This window comes from Pseudophryne corroboree, chromosome 9, assembly GCF_028390025.1.
Source record: "Pseudophryne corroboree isolate aPseCor3 chromosome 9, aPseCor3.hap2, whole genome shotgun sequence".
Lineage (NCBI taxonomy): Eukaryota > Metazoa > Chordata > Amphibia > Anura > Myobatrachidae > Pseudophryne > Pseudophryne corroboree.
Genome location: NC_086452.1, coordinates 405,451,927 through 405,470,904, shown reverse-complemented (window position 1 = coordinate 405,470,904; position 18,978 = coordinate 405,451,927).

Below are 18,978 nucleotides of genomic sequence, written 5' to 3'. Positions count from 1 at the left end.
TGGAAATTATAGTATTGTATTGCTGTTGATACACAGAAATACCCTGCAATTTCATACATGAGATCCCATCCATGCAGGTCTGGTCCAGGTATTGGAGCAAGCGCTCCCAGCAATTAGGCACACCTGTGCCATACTTTTATAATGCTCGTTAGGGCAAGGGCTCAGGGCTCCTGATGCCAACAAGTGGCCAGGTGATAGAGGGCGGGCCAGTGGGTTAGAGACAGGGAGCCTGAGATTGTGTACATGCTGTTTATGAACTGGTGCCTAATTAAGGTACCCATTGAAACTTGCTGTGAAAAGTCTGTTTACTATGCTGTGGAAGTAAACAGACTACTTTTCTTTCATTTTCTGTCATACAACTGTGTCAGCGTCTTGTCTGGTGGAAGGTCGCTTTTTACCAGTGGCGTAACTACTGCCCCCGCAGTCCTCGCGGTGGCTTGGGGGCGAGGGGCTGCGGGGGCGCCACTGACTTTGCACAGATTGACATGCGGACGAGCGTCCGCATGTCAATCTGCCGTCTCCTTCCCTCCGCTGCTGTAAGGAGGGACACGGAGCGCACAGCGCGCGCCTCTCCTGTGTCCCTCCCTGTCTCTCCGGCCGGTCTAATAAAGGAAGTGCCGTTCGTGAGCTCTGATTGGCTCACGAACCGGCACTTCCTTTATTAGACCGGCCGGAGAGCCAGTAGGGACACGGGAGAGGCACGCGCTGTGCGCTCCGTGTCCCTCCAACACAAAGGAGCGCGGGTGGGTGGGAGGGGGAGCAGGCACTGTGGGGGAATATCTGGCACTGTGGGGGAATATCTGGCACTGGGGGCATATACCTGGCACTGTGGGGGAATATCTGGCACTGGGGGCATATACCTGGCACTGTGGGGGAATATCTGGCACTGGGGGCATATACCTGGCACTGTGGGGGAATATATGGCACTGGGGGCATATACCTGGCACTGTGGGGGAATATCTGGCACTGGGGGCATATACCTGGCACTGTGGGGGAATATTTGGCACTGGGGGGAGCAGGCACTGAGGGGGCATATGTGGCACTGTGGGGGAATATCTGGCACTGGGGGCATATACCTGGCACTGTGGGGGAATATCTGGCACTGGGGGGAGCAGGCACTGAGGGGGCATATGTGGCACTGTGGGGGAATATTTGGCACTGGGGGGAGGTGGCACTGAGGGGGCATATGTGGCACTGGGGGGATATATTTGGCACTGGGGGCATGTACCTGGCACTGTGGGGGAATATCTGGCACTGGTAGGCATATACCTGGCACTGTGGGGGAATATCTGGCACTGGGGGCATATGTGGCACTGGGAGCACGGCCCTAGCAACAAGCACTACCCCCTAGCAACGAGCATGACACCCAGTGCATGAAACCCCTGGCAATGAGCATGACACCCAGTGCATGAAACCCCTGGCAACGAGCATGACACCCTGAGCATGAAAACCCCTGGCACCGTGCATGGAACCAAGAGCATGAAACCGCTGGCAACGAGCATGACACCCAGTGCATGAAACCCCTGGCAACGAGCATGACACCCTGAGCATGAAAACCCCTGGCACCGTGCATGGAACCAAGAGCATGAAACCCCTGGCAACGAGCAGGTAATTTAAAAGTAATTAGAAGCCTTACTGTAGAACTTAATGTGTAATGGGCATTATGGTGTGTGGCATAATGTATCACGGACATTGCGGTGTGTGTCATAATGTGTCAGGCATTACGGTGTGTTGTATACTATATCACGGGCATTGTGGTATGTGGTATAATGTCTCAGGATCATTGTGGTGTGTGTCATACTGTGTCACAGACATTGTATGTGTTATAATGTATCAGGGGCATTGCAGTGTGTAGCATAATGTATAATGGGCATTGCGATTCCTGTCATAATGTGTCACAGGCATTACGGTGTGTGGCATAATGTGTCGGGGGCATTACAGTGTGTGCATATTGTGTCATGGGCATTATTGTGTGTGACATAATGGCTAAGGCCATTGCAGTATGTGGAATAATGTATACTGGGCATTACTATAAGGAGGAAAAATGACAAATAATGTAAGGGGCATGAATCAGGATTATTTTTCTTTCCTGTGGTGGCTAACGTCTGGGCGTGCAGGTTGCAAAACTGGGGTATAAGGTAGTCTTTTCCTGCAATACCACGCCCCTTTACACGAAGCCACGCCCATTTCAACGAAGCTACACACCCTTTTTGGCGGGCGCGCGCATATTTGTCCCTTTACTAGTGCCAATTATGGGGGGTATGGGGGGGGGGCGGCTTGGGGGAGAAAAATTTCTAGTTACGCCACTGCTTTTTACAATATATATATATATATATATATAAACAGTATACATTTATATATACACACACACACAGCGTGTATATATATATATATATATATATAAAGAGAGAGAGAGAGAGACACTAAAGCAATAACCAGCACCACTTGTGAGACAATTACTTAGAAATACAAAAATAAATTTTGTCTAATAAATGACCCTCCCTCGGTACAAAGGGTGTCAGAAGGCCATTAAATTTAACCAACAGTGGTAAGCTGCTGAAAAAAGTTAATATGGGAAAAGGGGGGATATGGGCGTCAGCGACCAATGGTGTCAGGTGTAAAGGAACATAAGATATTATTCAAATGTCTTTTTTAAAATATATATTTATATATTTATTTATTTATTCTATACAAGGACATGTATTATTATCTAAGACAAAAAATATAAAATTCATAACATAATATGAAAATAGTAAAATGGTGCGATTGATAAAAAAACTGAATAAGAATCTAGTTGAGAAAAATAGATAAGAACTTATTCCATGCACTTTATACATCTCTTATCTTATGGATGTAGATCAGTCTAGGTAGCAGTCAGGGAGCAACCAACGCGTTTCGTCCGTTCAAGACCTAAGGCCCATATAGACAGGCCAATGTGCGAGAGATGTGTGCTGAGCGAACCGCTCAGCACACATCTCTCCCGCCGCTCAGCAGAGTGCGATCTGTGCTGAGCGTGCAAGGGGAGACGGGGGGGGGGGGGGGCGCTCATTTCACCCAGCTGGTGAAATGAGCGACCCGCTAGATCGGCCTGCACGGCAGGCCAATTTAGCACCAGCAATAGCGATGCGCGGGGCTGCGCATCGTATCGCTGTATGGGGTACACACGGAGCGATCCTGCTTAAATTCTAAGCAATCTAGTCAGATTGCTTAGAATATCGCTTCGTGAGTACACCCCTTTAGAAGGATGGCATTGAGATGTATACAGTGGTGACTTGGGGGGACAAGGATGACATGGAGATGAATACACTGGTGACTGGGGGGAGAAGGATGACATGGAGATGTACAAACTGGTGACTTTGGGGGGAGAAGGATGACATGGAGATGTACACACAGGTGACTTGGGGGGAGAAGGGTGACATTGAGATGTACACACTGGTGACTTGGGGGGAGAAGGATGCCATGTAGATGTACACACTGGTGACTTGGGGGGAGAAGGATGACATTGAGATGTACACACTGGTGACTGGGAGGAGAAGGATGACATGGAGATGTATACACTGGTGACTGGGTGGAGAAGGATGACATGGAGATGTACACACTGGTGACCTGGGTGAGAAGTATGACATGGAGATGTATACACAGGTGACTTGGGGGGAGAAGGATGACATGGAGATGTACACACTGGTGACTGGGGGGAGAAGGATGACATGGAGATGAATACACTGGTGACTGGGGGGAGAAGGATGACATGGAGATATATAGACTGGTGACTGGGGGTGAAGGATGACATGGAGATGTATACACAGGTGACTGGGGGGAGAAGGATGACATGGAGATGTATACACTGGTGACTGGGGGTGAAGGATGACATGGAGATATATAGACTGGTGACTGGGGGGAGAAGGATGACATGGAGATGTACACACAGGTGACTGGGGGGAGAAGGATGACATGGAGATGTACACACAGGTGACTTGGGGGAGAAGGATGAAATGGAGATGTACACACTGGTGATGCCCTCATTGGCGAAATCGCGGCGGTCGGGTGACAGTACATTTGAAAATGCGGTAAAACCCCCGAAAATGGGGGGTTTACTGCAATTTTTCTTTAGTACATCCCACCCATAGTCTTCATCTTACCACCCTGGACAGTTGTGGGGTCCAAATCCTGTATAAATGAGTCCCTTCATTTACTGCTATCTTTCTGTCCTAGGATCTGAAGTAAAGGTATTGGGAACAATACATAACTTTGTCGGCGGCTGCCCCCAACTACACATCAGCACTGGTGGCTACTCCCAATTGGAGGAAGCAATATGCCGTCCTGCTTCCAACGGTGATCCCCACACACCCCATCCCCGGTGCATGAACAACTGGCAGCCACACAGCGACCCTGCAGATGGAGGCAGTAAGTTATTAATTAACAGAATTGGCTTCCTGTCATGTGGAGCTGTGGTGCCATACGCAACTGTGTACCCAGCCCTTCTGGCTGCGGTTTCTCGCCCTTGCTCCGGCTCTGCTCCCAGCCAGAGCAGCCAGTGTTAGACAATAAGCCTAGGCAGCAGCTGCAGCAGCATTTAGTCCTGACTCACTGAGTTGTAGCGGACAGAGAACCGGACTGCAGATCACATTACTGATGGCCTTTGGATCTTGCAGCAGCCAATCACCTTCTCCCCTCACTCCCCTTGGCCACTGAATTTATAAATATACTGTATATGTATATACTAGAAATGTGCGGCTGGCACTTTTTGTGTTTTGTCTTTTGGTTTTGGTTCTAATTCCACTTTCATGTTTTGGTTTTGGCTTGGTTTTGCCAAAACCACCCTTTCGTGTTTTGGTTTTGGATCTGGATGATTTTTGAAAAAAACATAAAAACAGCTAAAATCACAGAATTTGGGGGTAATTTTGCTCCTACGGTATTATTAACCTCAATAACATTCATTTCCACTCATTTCCAGTCTATTCTGAACACTTCACACCTCACAATATTGTTTTTAGGCCTAAAAGTTGCACCAAGGTGGGTGTATGACTAAGCTAAGCGACACAAGTGTGCGGCACAAACACCTGGCCCATCTAGGAGTGCACTGCAGTTGCAGACAAGATGGCACTAGTCAAAAACTAGTCCCCAAACAGCACATGATGTAAAGAAGAAAAAGAGGTGCAATTAGGTAGCTGGATGGCCAAGCTAAGCGACACAAGTGTGCGGCACAAACACCTGGACCATCTAGGAGTGGCACTGCAGTGTTAGACAGGATGGCAGATTTAAAAAATAGGCCCCAAACAGCACATAATGCAAAGAAGAAAAAGAGGCGTAATGAGGTAGCTGTATGACTAAGCTAAGCGACACAAGTGTGCGGCACAAACACTTGGCCCATCTAGGAGTGGCACTGCAGTGTCAGACAGGATGGCACTTAAAAAACTAGTCCCCAAACAGCACATGATGCAAAGAAGAAAAAGAGGTGCAAGATGGAATTGTCCTTGGGCCCTCCCATCCACCCTTATGTTGTAAAAACAGGACATGCACACTTTAACAAACCCATCATTTCGGCGACAGGGTCTGCCACACGACTGTGGCTGAAATGACTGCTTTGTTTGGACCCCACCAAAAAAGAAGCAATAAATCTCTCCTTGCACAAACTGGCTCTACAGAGGCAAGATGTCGACCTCATCATCATCCTCCGATTCCTCACCCCTTTCACTGTGTACATCCTCCTCACTGAGTATTAATTCGTACCCACTGGAATCCACCATCACAGGTCCCTGTGTACTTTCTGGAGGCAATTGCTGGTAAAGGTCTTCCCGGAGGAATTTATAATTCATTTTGATGAACATCATCTTCTCCACATATAGTGGAAGTAACCTCCTACGCCGATCGCTGACAAGGTTACCGGCTGTACTAAACACTCTTTCGGAGTACACACTGGAGGGGGGGCAACTTAGGTAAAATAAAGCCAGTTTGTGCAAGTGCTTCCAATTTGCCTCTTTTTCCTGCCAGTATACGTACGGACTGTCTGACATGCCTACTTGGATGCTGTCACTCATATAATCCTCCACCATTCTTTCAATGGTGACAGAATCATATGCAGTGACAGTAGACATGTCAGTAATCGTTGGCAGGTCCTTCAGTCTGGACCAGATGTCAGCTTTCGCTCCTGACTGCCCTGCATCACTGCCAGTGGGTGGGCTAGGAAATGTTATCCTTTTCCTTGCAGCCCCAGTGGCGGGAGAAATTGAAGGACGAGCTGTTGATGGGTCACGTTCCGCTTGAGTTGACAATTTACTAACCAGCATGTCTTTGCACCTCTGCACACTTGTGTCTGCTGGAAAGAGAGATACAACGTAGGCTTTAAACCTAGGATCGAGCACGGTGGCCAAAATGTAGTGCTCTGATTTAAACAGATTGACCACCCTTGAATCCTGGCAAAGCGAATGAAGGGCTCCATCCACAAGTCCCACATTCTTTGCGGAATTGCTCCGACTTAGCTCCTCCTTCAATTTATCCAGCTGCTTCTGCAAAAGCCTGATGAGAGGAATGACCTGACTCAAGCTGGCAGTGTCTGAACTGACTTCACGTGTGGCAAGTTCGAAGGGTTGGAGAACCTTGCACAAGACGGAAATCATTCTCCACTGCGCTTGAGTCAGGTGCATTACCCCTCATCTGGATGTATAGGCTTGAATGGCCTTTTGCTGCTCCTCCATCCTCTGAAGCATATAGAGTGTTGTATTCCACCTCGTTACCACCTCTTCCTTCAGTTGATGGCGGGACAGGTTCAGGAGTGTTTGCTGGCGCTCCAGTCTTCGGCACGCAGTGGCAGAATGCCGAAAGTGGCCCACAATTTTTCGGGCCACCGACAGCATCTCCTGCACACCCCTGTCATTTAAAAAAAAATTCTGCACCACCAAATTAATTGTATGTGCAAAACATGGGACTTGCTGGAATTTGCCCAGATGTAATGCACGCACAATATTGGTGGCGTTGTCCGATATCACAAATCCCCAGGAGAGTCCAATTGGGGTAAGCCATTCTGCGATGATGTTTCTCAGTTTCCGTAAGAGGTTGTCAGTTGTGTGCCTCTTATGGAAAGCGGTGATACATAGCGTAGCCTGCCTAAGAATGAGTTGGCGTTTGCGAGATGTTGCTACTGGTGCCGCTGCTGTTGTTCTTGCTGCGGGAGGCAATACATCTACCCAGTGGGCTGTCACAGTCATATAGTTCTTAGTCTGCCCAGTTCCTCTTGTCCACATGTCCGTGGTTAAGTGGACACTAGATACAACCGCATTTTGGGGGTCATTCCTAGTTGATTGCTAGCTGCCGTTGTTCGCAGCACAGCGATCAGGCTAAAAATCAGCATTTCTGCGCATGTGCACGGGCCGCAGTGCGCACGCGCCAAGTACTTTCTCACAAAACTATGCAGGGTGAGCAACTCTTTTTCAGTTGCTCTGTTGATCGGTGAGTGATTGACAGGAAGCGGGTGTTTCTGGGTGGTAACTGGCCGTTTTCCGGGAGTGTGCTTAAAAACGCAGGCGTGCCTGGGGAAACGGGGGAGTGGCTGGCCGAACGCAGGGCGTGTTTGTGACACCAAAGCAGGAACTAAACTGACTGAAGTGATCGCAAAGAAGGAGTAGGTCTGCAGCTACTCTGAAACTGCTTGAAATAATTTCAACACTGTTCTGCTAACCTTTCGTTCACACTTCTGCTAAGCTAAGATACACTCCCAGAGGGCGGCGGCTTAGCGTTTGCACTGCTGCTAAAAGCAGCTAGCGAGCGATCAACTCGGAATGAGGGCCTTTGTAGGACACTAGTGACTCTTTTTCTGTCGTCTGTGTACATTCTCGGTATCGCCAGCCTAGAGAAGTGGAACCTAGATGGGATTTGATACCGGGGACACACTATCTCCATCATTCTCTAAGTCCCACTGAACTAATGGTGGATACCGGACGCACCTCTAACACCAACATAGCTGTCAAGGCCTCAGTTATCCACTTTGCAAAAGGATGACTGCTGTCATATTTCATCTTCCTCACAAATAACTGTTGGACAGTCAATTGCTTACTGGAAGTGGTACAAATGGTCTTCCGACTTCCCCTCTGGGATGACGATCGACTCCCAGCGGCAGCAACAGCAGGCGTACCACTCAAGGATCCTCCGGAGGAATCCCGTTTAGGAGAGGACTCCTCAGTCTTGGCAGTGACATGGCCTGCAGGACTACGGACGTTCCTGACTGAGGAGGAAGTTGACGTTGAGGGAGTTGGTGGTGTGGCTTGCAGGAGCTTGGGTACAGGAGGAAGAATGGATTCCGGTGTCAGTGGACTGCTTACACTCTTACCCAAAGTTTCACAACTTGACACTGACTTCTGATGAATGCGCAGCAGATGACGTATAAGGGAGGATGTTCCTAGGTGGTTAACATCCTTACCCCTACTTATTACAGATTGACTGAGGCAACAGATGGCTTGACACCTGTTGTCTGGATTTGTGGAGAAATAATTCCAAACCGAAGAGGTGGCTTTTTTGGTAGTTTGCCCAGGCATCACAATGGGCTTCTTCATCCCAATGACAACAGGTGTCTCCCCCGGTGCCTGACTTAAACAATCCACATCACCATCAGAATCCTCATCGTCAACTTCCTCCTCAGCGCCAGCAAAACCCATATCCTCATCCTGATGTACTTCAACAGTGACATCTTCAATTTGAATATCAGGAACTGGACTGTATGTGCTCCTTCCAGCACTTGCAGGGGGCGTGCAAATGGTGGAAGGAGCCACCTCTTCCCGTCCAGTGTTGGGAAGGTCAGGCATCGCAACCGCCGACACACTTGGACTCTCCTTGGGGATTTGTGATACCATCTCAGAACGCACAGTTCTTTTCTGTGCTCTTTCCAGCTTAACTCTCTTAATTTTTCTAGCTGCAGGATGAGGGTTTCCATCGTCATGTGAAGCTGAACCACTAGCCATTAACATAGGCCAGGGCCTCAGCCATTCCTTGCCACTCCGTGTCGTAAATGGCATATTGGCAAGTTTACGTTTCTCCTCAGATGATTTAAATTTCTTTTTTTGGTTCTTTTTACTGAACTCTGACTTTTTGGATTTTACATGCCCTCTACTATCACATTGGGCATCGGCCTTGGCAGACGACATTGATGGCATTTTATTGTATATGACATGGCTAGTGGTAGCAGCTTCAGCACTAGGAGGAAGTGGTTCTTCTTGATCTTTCCCTATTTTATCCTCAAAATTTTTGTTCTCCATTATTTTTTGGGAGTTATATGAGACAATATGCGGCACAGGAATGACTGGAATGACTGATGGACAGGACACTACCACTGGTCTGATGCAGCACAACACAACAACACTGTAAGGGACTTGTGGCTGTTGTTGTTATAATTATTATATGGCAGCAGTGGACATATAACAGCAGCGTATATCCTCACTGGAATGACTGATGAACAGGATGCTACCACAGGTCTGATGCAGCACAACACAACAACACTGTAAGGGACTTGTGGTTGTTGTTGTTATAATTATTATACGGCAGCAGTGGACATATAGCAGCAGTGTATATTGTCACTGGAATGACTGATGAGACAGGACACTACCACTGGTCTGATGCAGCACAACACAACAACACTTTTTACAGCTACACTGGATATATGGCAGCAGAGAACACCAACACTGTGACTGGCTGGACTGATGCAGCACAATACACTGATTACACTGGACTGGACAGCACAACACAGCACCGCTTTATACAGCTACACTGGCAGGAGAGGACACCAACACTGTGACTGGCTGGACTGATGCAGCACAATACACTGACTACACTGGACTGGACTGAGCAGCACAACACAGCACAAGACTTGCCACCCCACTTTCCCGCCCCCATACAGACACCGAGGACGGAGACACGTCCTCTCACTACACTCGCCGAGACTGGAGTGAAAATAGCTGCGACGCGCGGCTCCTTATATAGAATCCAAATCCCGCGAGAATCCAACAGCGGGATGGTGACGTTTTGCCGCGTTCGGGTTTCCGAGTCAGACGGGAAATCCTGAGCCTGACTCGGATCCGGGCTCGAGACGTGAAGTTCTGTAGGGTTCGGTTCTCTGAGAACCGAACCCGCTCATTTCTAGTATATACACACACATATAAAATATAAATAAATTGAATCCCCTATTTTTACAGTCCTAGAAAAGTGTTGCAATTATTAATATTTACAAAAATAATTAATAATACTACTAATACTTCTATCAATTACACATTACTTAAAGGGAAAAACTGGGAGAAAATAAGCCTCATTCCTTTTCTGCCCAACCACATTACCATGTCACAAAACCATGCCCACACCTAACCAAAGCTATCATTCCGGTAATAAACACATTACCTGTGTAGTCATTTACAGTAAGTACAGTAGCATGAAATTGTCAAACTGTGCTGCTGAATATTGTGATCATTCTATCTTTGGATGCTTAATATTGCACATTTCCATGGTTAAACTGAGCACTGTGTGCTCCGCAGTAAATGCAGATATGCGCTCTTACCCAGCACTGTCTGCATACATGCCAGGGGCAAACACAGGATTCGTGTGATAATATATATATATACTGCTCCAAAAAATAAAGGGAACACTAAAATAACACATCCTAGATCTGAATGAATGAAATATTCTTATTAAATACTTTGTTCTTTACATAGTTGAATGTGCTGACAACAAAAACGCACAAAAATTATCAATGGAAATCAAATTTATTAACCCATGGAGGTCTGGATTTGGAGTCACACTCAAAATTAAAGTGGAAAAACACACTACAGGCTGATCCAACTTTGATGTAATGTCCTTAAAACAAGTCAAAATGAGGCTCAGTAGTGTGTGTGGCCTCCACGTACCTGTATGACCTCCCTACAACGCCTGGGCATGCTCCTGATGAGGTGGCGGATGGTCTCCTGAGGGATCTCCTCCCAGACCTGGACAAAAGCATCCACCAACTCCTGGACAGTCTGTGGTGCAATGTGGATGGAGCAAGACATGATGTCCCAGATGTGCTCAATTGGATTCAGGTCTGGGGAATGGGCGGGCCAGTCCATAGCATTAATGTCTTCGTCTTGCAGGAACTGCTGACACACTCCAGCCACATGAGGTCTAGCATTGTCTTGCATTAGGAGGAACCCAGGGCCAACCGCAACAGCATATGTTCTCACAAGGGGTCTGAGAATCTCATCTCTGTACCTAATGGAAGTCAGGCTACCTCTGGCGAGCACATGGAGGGCTGTGCGGCCCCCCAAAGAAATTCCACCCCACACCATTACTGACCCACTGCCAAACCGGTTATGCTGGAGGATGTTGCAGGCAGCAGAACGTTCTCCATGGCGTCTCCAGACTCTGTCACATGTGCTCAGTGAGAACCTGCTTTCATCTGTGAAGAGCACAGGGCGCCAGTGGCGAATTTGCCAATCTTGGTGTTCTCTGGCAAATGCCAAACGTCCTCCACGGTGTTGGGCTGTAAGCACAACCCCCACCTGTGGACGTCGGGCCCTCATCATACCACCCTCATGGAGTCTGTTTCTGATCGTTTGAGTAGACACATGCACATTTGTGGCTTGCTGGAGGTTATTTTGCAGGGCTCTGGCAGTGCTCCTCCTGTTCCTCCTTGCACAAAGGCGTAGGTAGTGGTCCTGCTGCTGGGTTGTTGCCCTTCTTCAGCCTCCTCCACTTCTCCTGATGTACTGGCCTGTCTCCTGGTAGCGCCTACATGCTCTGGACACTACGCTGACAGACACAGCAAACCTTCTTGCCACAGCTCGCATTGATGTGCCATCCTGGATGAGCTGCACTCCCTGAGCCACTTGTGTGGGTTGTAGACTCCGTCTCATGCTACCACTAGAGTGAAAGCACCGCCAGCTTTCAAAAGTGACCAAAACATCAGCCAGAAAGCATAGGAGCTGAGAAGTGGTCTGTGGTCACCACCTGCAGAACAACTCCTTTATTGTGGGGGGTGTCTTGCTAATTGCCTATAATTTCCACCTGTTGCCTATTCCATTTGCCCAACAGCATGTGAAATTGATTATCAATCAGTGTTGCTTCCTAAGTGGACAGTTTGATTTCACAGAAGTGTGATTGACTTGGAGTTACATTGTGTTGTTTAAGTGTTCCCTTTATTTTTTTGAGCAGTATATATATATATATATATATATATATATATATATATACATATATATATACACACAAACACAAGATCCAGAACTCAGATCATCCCATTATACAGCTTGCCAGGTGCCCTCCGTATCGACCGTTATTGCAAACAGCCACTTACAAAACATCACCCAGTGCCGTAACTAGACATTTTAGTGCTGTGTGCAAGAAACAGCATCGGCACCCCTTCCCCCCACCCACCCATATTTATAGGAGGGCCAGTGCGCGCCAAGAATATAGGGGTATGACTTCATGGAGAAGGGCGGGGGCCACAAAATAATACCAAATCATATTAAGCCATATTAAGCTGCACAACAGTCTCCATGATTCAAATTACACCCCACAGTAGCGCCACTTACACACATTATACCAGGTAGAGCTTCATTTTACAAATTACTCCAGGTAGAGCCCCTATCACACATTACGGCAGCTAGAGTCACGAGAGAGAGAGGGGGGGGGGGGGGGAAATAGGGTTGGGAGGGAGAGAGAATGAAAGGTGGCTGGTAGAGAGAGAGAGAGGGGTGGGAGAGGGAGAGAAAGGTGGGAGAGGGTTAGAGATGCTGTGGCTTAATTTACATGAGCAGCAGCAGCTAAGCACCAGTACTGGGAGCCTAGCCTGAGCACATGGCGGAGAGACATGCACACAGGTACCTATGTAATGGTGGCAGCAGTGCACTCACCCGGCAGCAGCGGTGGCAGAGCCGAGCTTCCTTTCCTGGGAGTGCGGGCAGCCATGGCGGCAGTGGCGGGGGATGTCCCTGTTCAAACCCGTCCTCCCGGCATGCCCTGTGCGGCTCCCTGCTGGGAGGAGGCGCGTCCCTGGACCAGCCTGTATGCTGGAAGGACACTGGGCTGCTGCACAAGTGGAAGAGGAGGGGGGAGGAGTGGAGACTGAGACTGCTGCCCAGCGCTGACGGCTATTGTATATCAGTAGTGATGCGTCTGGCAGAGGGAGCTGGGCGCAACGCTACGGTTAAAAAAAGGAAGCAGGCAGCGCTGCAGCTGGTGGCGGCCAATGGGGGTGTATGCGGATGGTGCGCCCACAGCACAAGTGCGTTGTGTACTGAGCACCATCCGCCCACACATAGTTACTGCCCTGCCTACAGACACCTTACTGACAGACACCACTTTCTAACACAGATACTGCTTTCTGACACAGACAACACTTACTGACACAGATACCCATTACTGACAGATACCACTTGCTAACACAAATGCACTGACACAGATACACTTAGTGACACATCTTACTGACAGACACACACACTGCCTGATAGGCACTTATTGACACTGACACCACTTAGTGACAGATACTGCTTACTGACACAAACACACTGACATGGACACCCCTTAAAATATATACCATTTACTGACACAAGCACCCCTTACTGGCATTACTCGCACATCATTATACATACTTACTGATAGACACACTTTACTAACACAGATACCCCTTATAGACACACAGAAGACACCACTTACTGACCGATGCCCAGCCCTAACTGGCACACATACTTACCGACACTTTCATTTATTATGCATTCACACAGCCCTCCCCCTCCCAAAGCTCACTGTCATCTCCTCTCCCGCCGGCCATCAGCAAGTGAATGAAATATGTTACTCCCAGCGCTTGCTCAATATAAAACATATGGCTTTAAATTTGTAAAATGGAATTTTATTTTATTTAAGAATATACAGATGATTATAAATAGATATATAAATATATAAATATAACGTATATATTTATTATATTAAAATTAAAAATCTAAATACCGGTATATACATACTGTATAACAGACAAACAATTAGTGAAAAAAGACGTAGACTGAGGTTTAAAGTGAAAAGAATAGAATACCAGATAGATAAATTGATTTGTATGAAATAATGGGTAAACACGCTAGTGTGCGTTTTACTCTATCCACCAATATATATGTATAGTCTCTTGTTTTAGTACGTAAGGTAGTTCCAAAATTCAGATTAGTTATGGATTTGTTTTGTGTCCCTTATACGAACAACTGGCAATATGTCCTAAGATGTGTAACAATATTGTTACAATGTCTCCATCCAAATTGGTTCCTTTGCAGAAACACCTGGTGGATACAATGGGGGAAATTTACTAAGCTCCCGATTTTGACCGAGATGGCGTTTTTTCTTCAAAGTGTCATCTCGGTAATTTACTAAACACTAATCACGGCAGTGATGAGGGCATTCGTAATTTTTTGCAAGTCCAAGTAAAAAATTACGAATGAATACACCATCGGTCAAATTACGCCTGTTTAGATATGAATCTCGGTCATTTACTAACTATTCGTAATTGTAATTGCTGCCGCGAAAATGCATTCGCGGCCGCGATAAATTACAAATCGTATTTTTTTCCTAAAAAAAAAACGCGCCAGCATTTGAAAACCGCGTTTACATGTGTACTCAATTATCCATTACTCACACCTGAATGTTTGGCCCTATAAAAGTGTTCCAGGCACATTCTGAACTTCTCTCACTCTGAAATGGCGGCTGTGGTGTGTGGCAATGATTTTTTGTTTGCTGTGGGATACCTTAGACTGCTCCATGAGGCTTCCAGGAATCAGGCCCAGGTAAGTGAACATGGTCAACAGGTTGTCCAGGTACCGCGGAGGCTGCGCCAGCCTCGTTTTTTTAGAGGGCGTTTAAACTTAAATGCATTGTCCGATGATAGGGTCATACAGATGTTCCGCCTAAATAGAAACAACATTTTCCACCTGTATGACCTTGTCAAACAGGGCATAGACCCTGAGACAGCACGCTCTCGCTCTGTCTCAGGCCTACACAAACTCCTGGCTGTGTTACACTTTATGGCTACTGGGAGCTTCCAGGCTGTGGCAGGCGACGTCATTGGTATCTCACAGCCCACCTTTTCCAGATATTTGATTCAGGTGAGTCTAAAAATACATATGCGGTTATGTCTAAGTGTTGCTTCTGTAAGTACAAACAACACAGTATTGTAGAGAATACCTAACATGACACTCACCTTAGCTTCTTTAATGTCCACTCAGGTTTTGAATGTGTTGGAGCCACACATTAAAACCTCAATCTGCTTCCCTACCGAGGAGTCGGAGTGGAGTGCTGTCAGGGTAGCTTTCTATGAGCTTGCTGGCATGCCCAATGTGCTGGGGGCCATAGATTGCACACACGTTCAGCTGAGATCACCTAAGGGCCGCCAATATATATATATACTAATAGGCATCTGGCACAATCAACTAATGTCCAGGTGGTCTGTGATGCAAACTTAAAAATTATGAGTTTAAAAAGAAGGGTTGTGTGAGGAACTGCGCCACTCCTAGATGCGGCTGTAGGGTCTGGGTAGCAGCTATAGAACAGATGGAGAGTGTACTATACACACCCCCTAGAGGTATATAGGTGCAGAGAAAAAAAGTGTTCAGCGCTCTCCCTTTCCCCTTCCTGAGATATTATATATACAATGTATTAAATAATTTTCACAATCGAGAATGGTGTATAAAAAATATATATTTTTATTTAAAGTATATGTAAAAACAATGAATATAGATTCCTCTCAAATAATTGATCAATTAATTAATTAAGATGTAATTAAAATAGATGAAGAGGACTTTTATGGTAAAAATATATATAAACCTATACTAATATCCAGTTGATGTCAGATATAACTAAAAATTGAACCAATTAAAATAATGACTTTGTTAAAGTGACCTGAATAAATATGTTACACACCTAATACTGCACCGAATGGGGTAAAACGCTAATTAGTGTACCCACAGGTGAAAGTACTGCAGCATCCACTTGTGTCCACATTTGTGTTGCATGTCTGTTTCTGTTTTTGTATACCGGTATTAGGTGTGTAACATATATTGTATATATAATATCTCAGGAAGGGGAAAGGGAGAGCGCTGAACACTTTTTTCTCTGCACTTAAAAATTATGAGTGTTGTTGCAGGTTACCCTGGTGGCTGCCATGACTCCTTCATCCTCAGTCAGTCATCGCTCTTCGATAAATTTGAGGAGGGACAAATGCCTGATGGCTGGCTGTTGGGTATGTTTAAAATGTTTTGTGTGTATGTCTTTTAACCACAAACTCGAGTTTTGATGAGGTGAAAGAATAATCTAACATATGTACTAATGTTGACTATATATGTTTTTCAGGTGATGGGGGTTACGGCTGCTACTCTTGGCTCCTTACTCCATTGTCCCAACCTGATTCTCCTGCTGAACACAGTTACAATCATGCACATAAGGCTACGCGGAATGTGATAGAAAGATGTTTTGGTGTGCTGAAGTCACGGTTTCGGTGTCTGGATAAATCTGCAGGCCTTTTGTTGTATAGTCCCTCAAAGGTGACTAGAATTGTGTTCTGCTGCTGTTTTCTCCATAATCTGTGTTTAAGTCAACATCTGACACATGATGAGGGAGAAAGCAGTCAGCAAGCAGAGGAGTTAGAACCATCTGGTGACAGTGTGAGTACAAATGTAGGGAGGCAGGTACGGCAAGAAGTGATCCTGCGCTATTTTTCAGGTCAGTTTTATTAGGCTGTAATTATCCTTGACTAAACACTTTGCACTACTTTCTATTGTGTGTTATGTTACTTACTGTTTGTTGTTTTTAGTGGTGTGTACATTGTGCTTAGTTTATGCTAAAAATACATTTTCAGTCATTACCCATGAAAAACATACATACATACAGAGCAGCTTCGACAATGTTGGAGACGGACACAGGAAGTTGTGTGTTTGTCAAATACAAATTTTTATTTTTCAAATAACATTGTGGTTATTTTTTGCGCTTGTGTGTGCTGGGTGCTGGCTCACTGGCACGTGCTCTTGAGGATCGCCGAACAGGGGAGGTTACTGGCGTTTGGATAGGGGTCGTGGTCCCCGAGCTGGAGGTTACTTGGTGAGCTCCCATCAATGAAATATTGCTGCTCAAATTATTAAGGCTTGCAATCAGCTGAGTGTTGGTTGCAGTGTGGCTGGCTACAATCCTGGATAACGACTCATTCACCACTTGGTTGTGCTGAATGAGCTGAACGAGTGCCTGCTGATGGCGCTGTTGCTCATCTATGATGCGCGATAAATGTGCAACCATTTGGCTGTTGTCAGCCCTTATTTGCTCCATTGAGGTAGCCATTCGCCCTACTTGTACTATCAGTCTGCCCGAGTTGCGACTAATACGCGGTAGATGATGGGGCAGACTGGCAAGGTGTTGTGTATGTGCGGTCAGGCTGGCATTGCTTTGGGCCTGTTGGCTTATCCAACTGGCCCAAAAATCATCTGGTATTTGGCTTGGGGGCGGAGCTTGTGCCAGTTGTGGACTGATGGAGGCTTGGGGGATATCCTGCAACTGTATTGGCTGGCTTGGGTCAACAGGTGTAAGTTGCAGTGTGATGGTTGCCTGTTGGTCTTGTCCCTGCTGGTCCACGTCGGCCATCAAGCTGGGCTCTGTATGGGGTGGGCAAATGTTTATTTGTAAATTTATTTCAAGGCTAATTCTACACATTACTACATTCATAATACTCCATTTTTAATCTTTTTGGCGTTGATTTTATAAACTTATAATGTTTTTTATGTTCTAAAACATATATACCAACACAGGCGGAAACATAGACAGATTTGCATAATCCTCACCTAACTAACTCCCCTCCACAGCATTACACTGTTAGATTCCCTCCCCTGACCACGATATCGACTACTTACCTGGATAGTCCAGAGGAGCGGAGCAAGTAAGCCATCTACATACTGGACAGGGGAGATGTGTGAACACTCTAATGTTGTGGATAGTGTTTTTTATATTTAATTGTATTCATATTTTATTTAAATGTGCACGTGTGTGGGCCCAATTTTAATATAAATCTTTTTTTTGTAAAAATATGATGTTGTCGAGAACATCCACTAAGACCTTATAGAATAAATTTTTAGCACCTTTAGCAATTGAAGACGTAACAACACATTGCTTGTTCTGGAAAACATGTAATCTCCAAACCAACTAACAACATATTAACTGTACTGTGTATATTATTGCTTATGTGTTTAATTTCTGTTTTAACTCACCAGATAACTGAGGGGATCGGGGCTCATCACTCTGAGAACTCGCCAATAGTGCCAGTGGTGGCTGGGGTGACACTGCCGAAAGTCGTCGCCTGGGTGGGGATGATGGAGCCGCAGATTCCGAGCCAAGACGCCGTGTCTTACTTGGCCTCCTGGGTAAGTGGGCCAAGCCCTGTGATGGGCGCCTTACAGGAGGTCGGCTTCCAGAAGCAGAACCTATGTGAAAATAAAAACATTAATATTTTGTACTTCTATGTGTTTTCAGAATATGTGACTTAGAGATGAGCGGGTTCGGTTTCTCTGAATCCGAACCCGCCAGAACTTCATGTTTTTTTTCACGGGTCCGAGCGACTCGGATCTTCCCGCCTTGCTCGGTTAACCCGAGCGCGCCCGAACGTCATCATGACGCTGTCGGATTCTCGCGAGGCTCGGATTCTATCGCGAGACTCGGATTCTATATAAGGAGCCGCGCGTCGCCGCCATTTTCACACGTGCATTGAGATTGATAGGGAGAGGACGTGGCTGGCGTCCTCTCCGTTTAGAATAGATTAGAGAGACACTTGATTTACTAATTTTGGGGAGCATTAGGAGTACTCAGTACAGTGCAGAGTTTTGCTGATAGTGACCACCAGTTTTATTTATAATCCGTTCTCTGCCTGAAAAAAGCGATACACAGCACACAGTGACTCAGTCACATACCATATCTGTGTGCACTGCTCAGGCTCAGGCCAGTGTGCTGCATCATCTA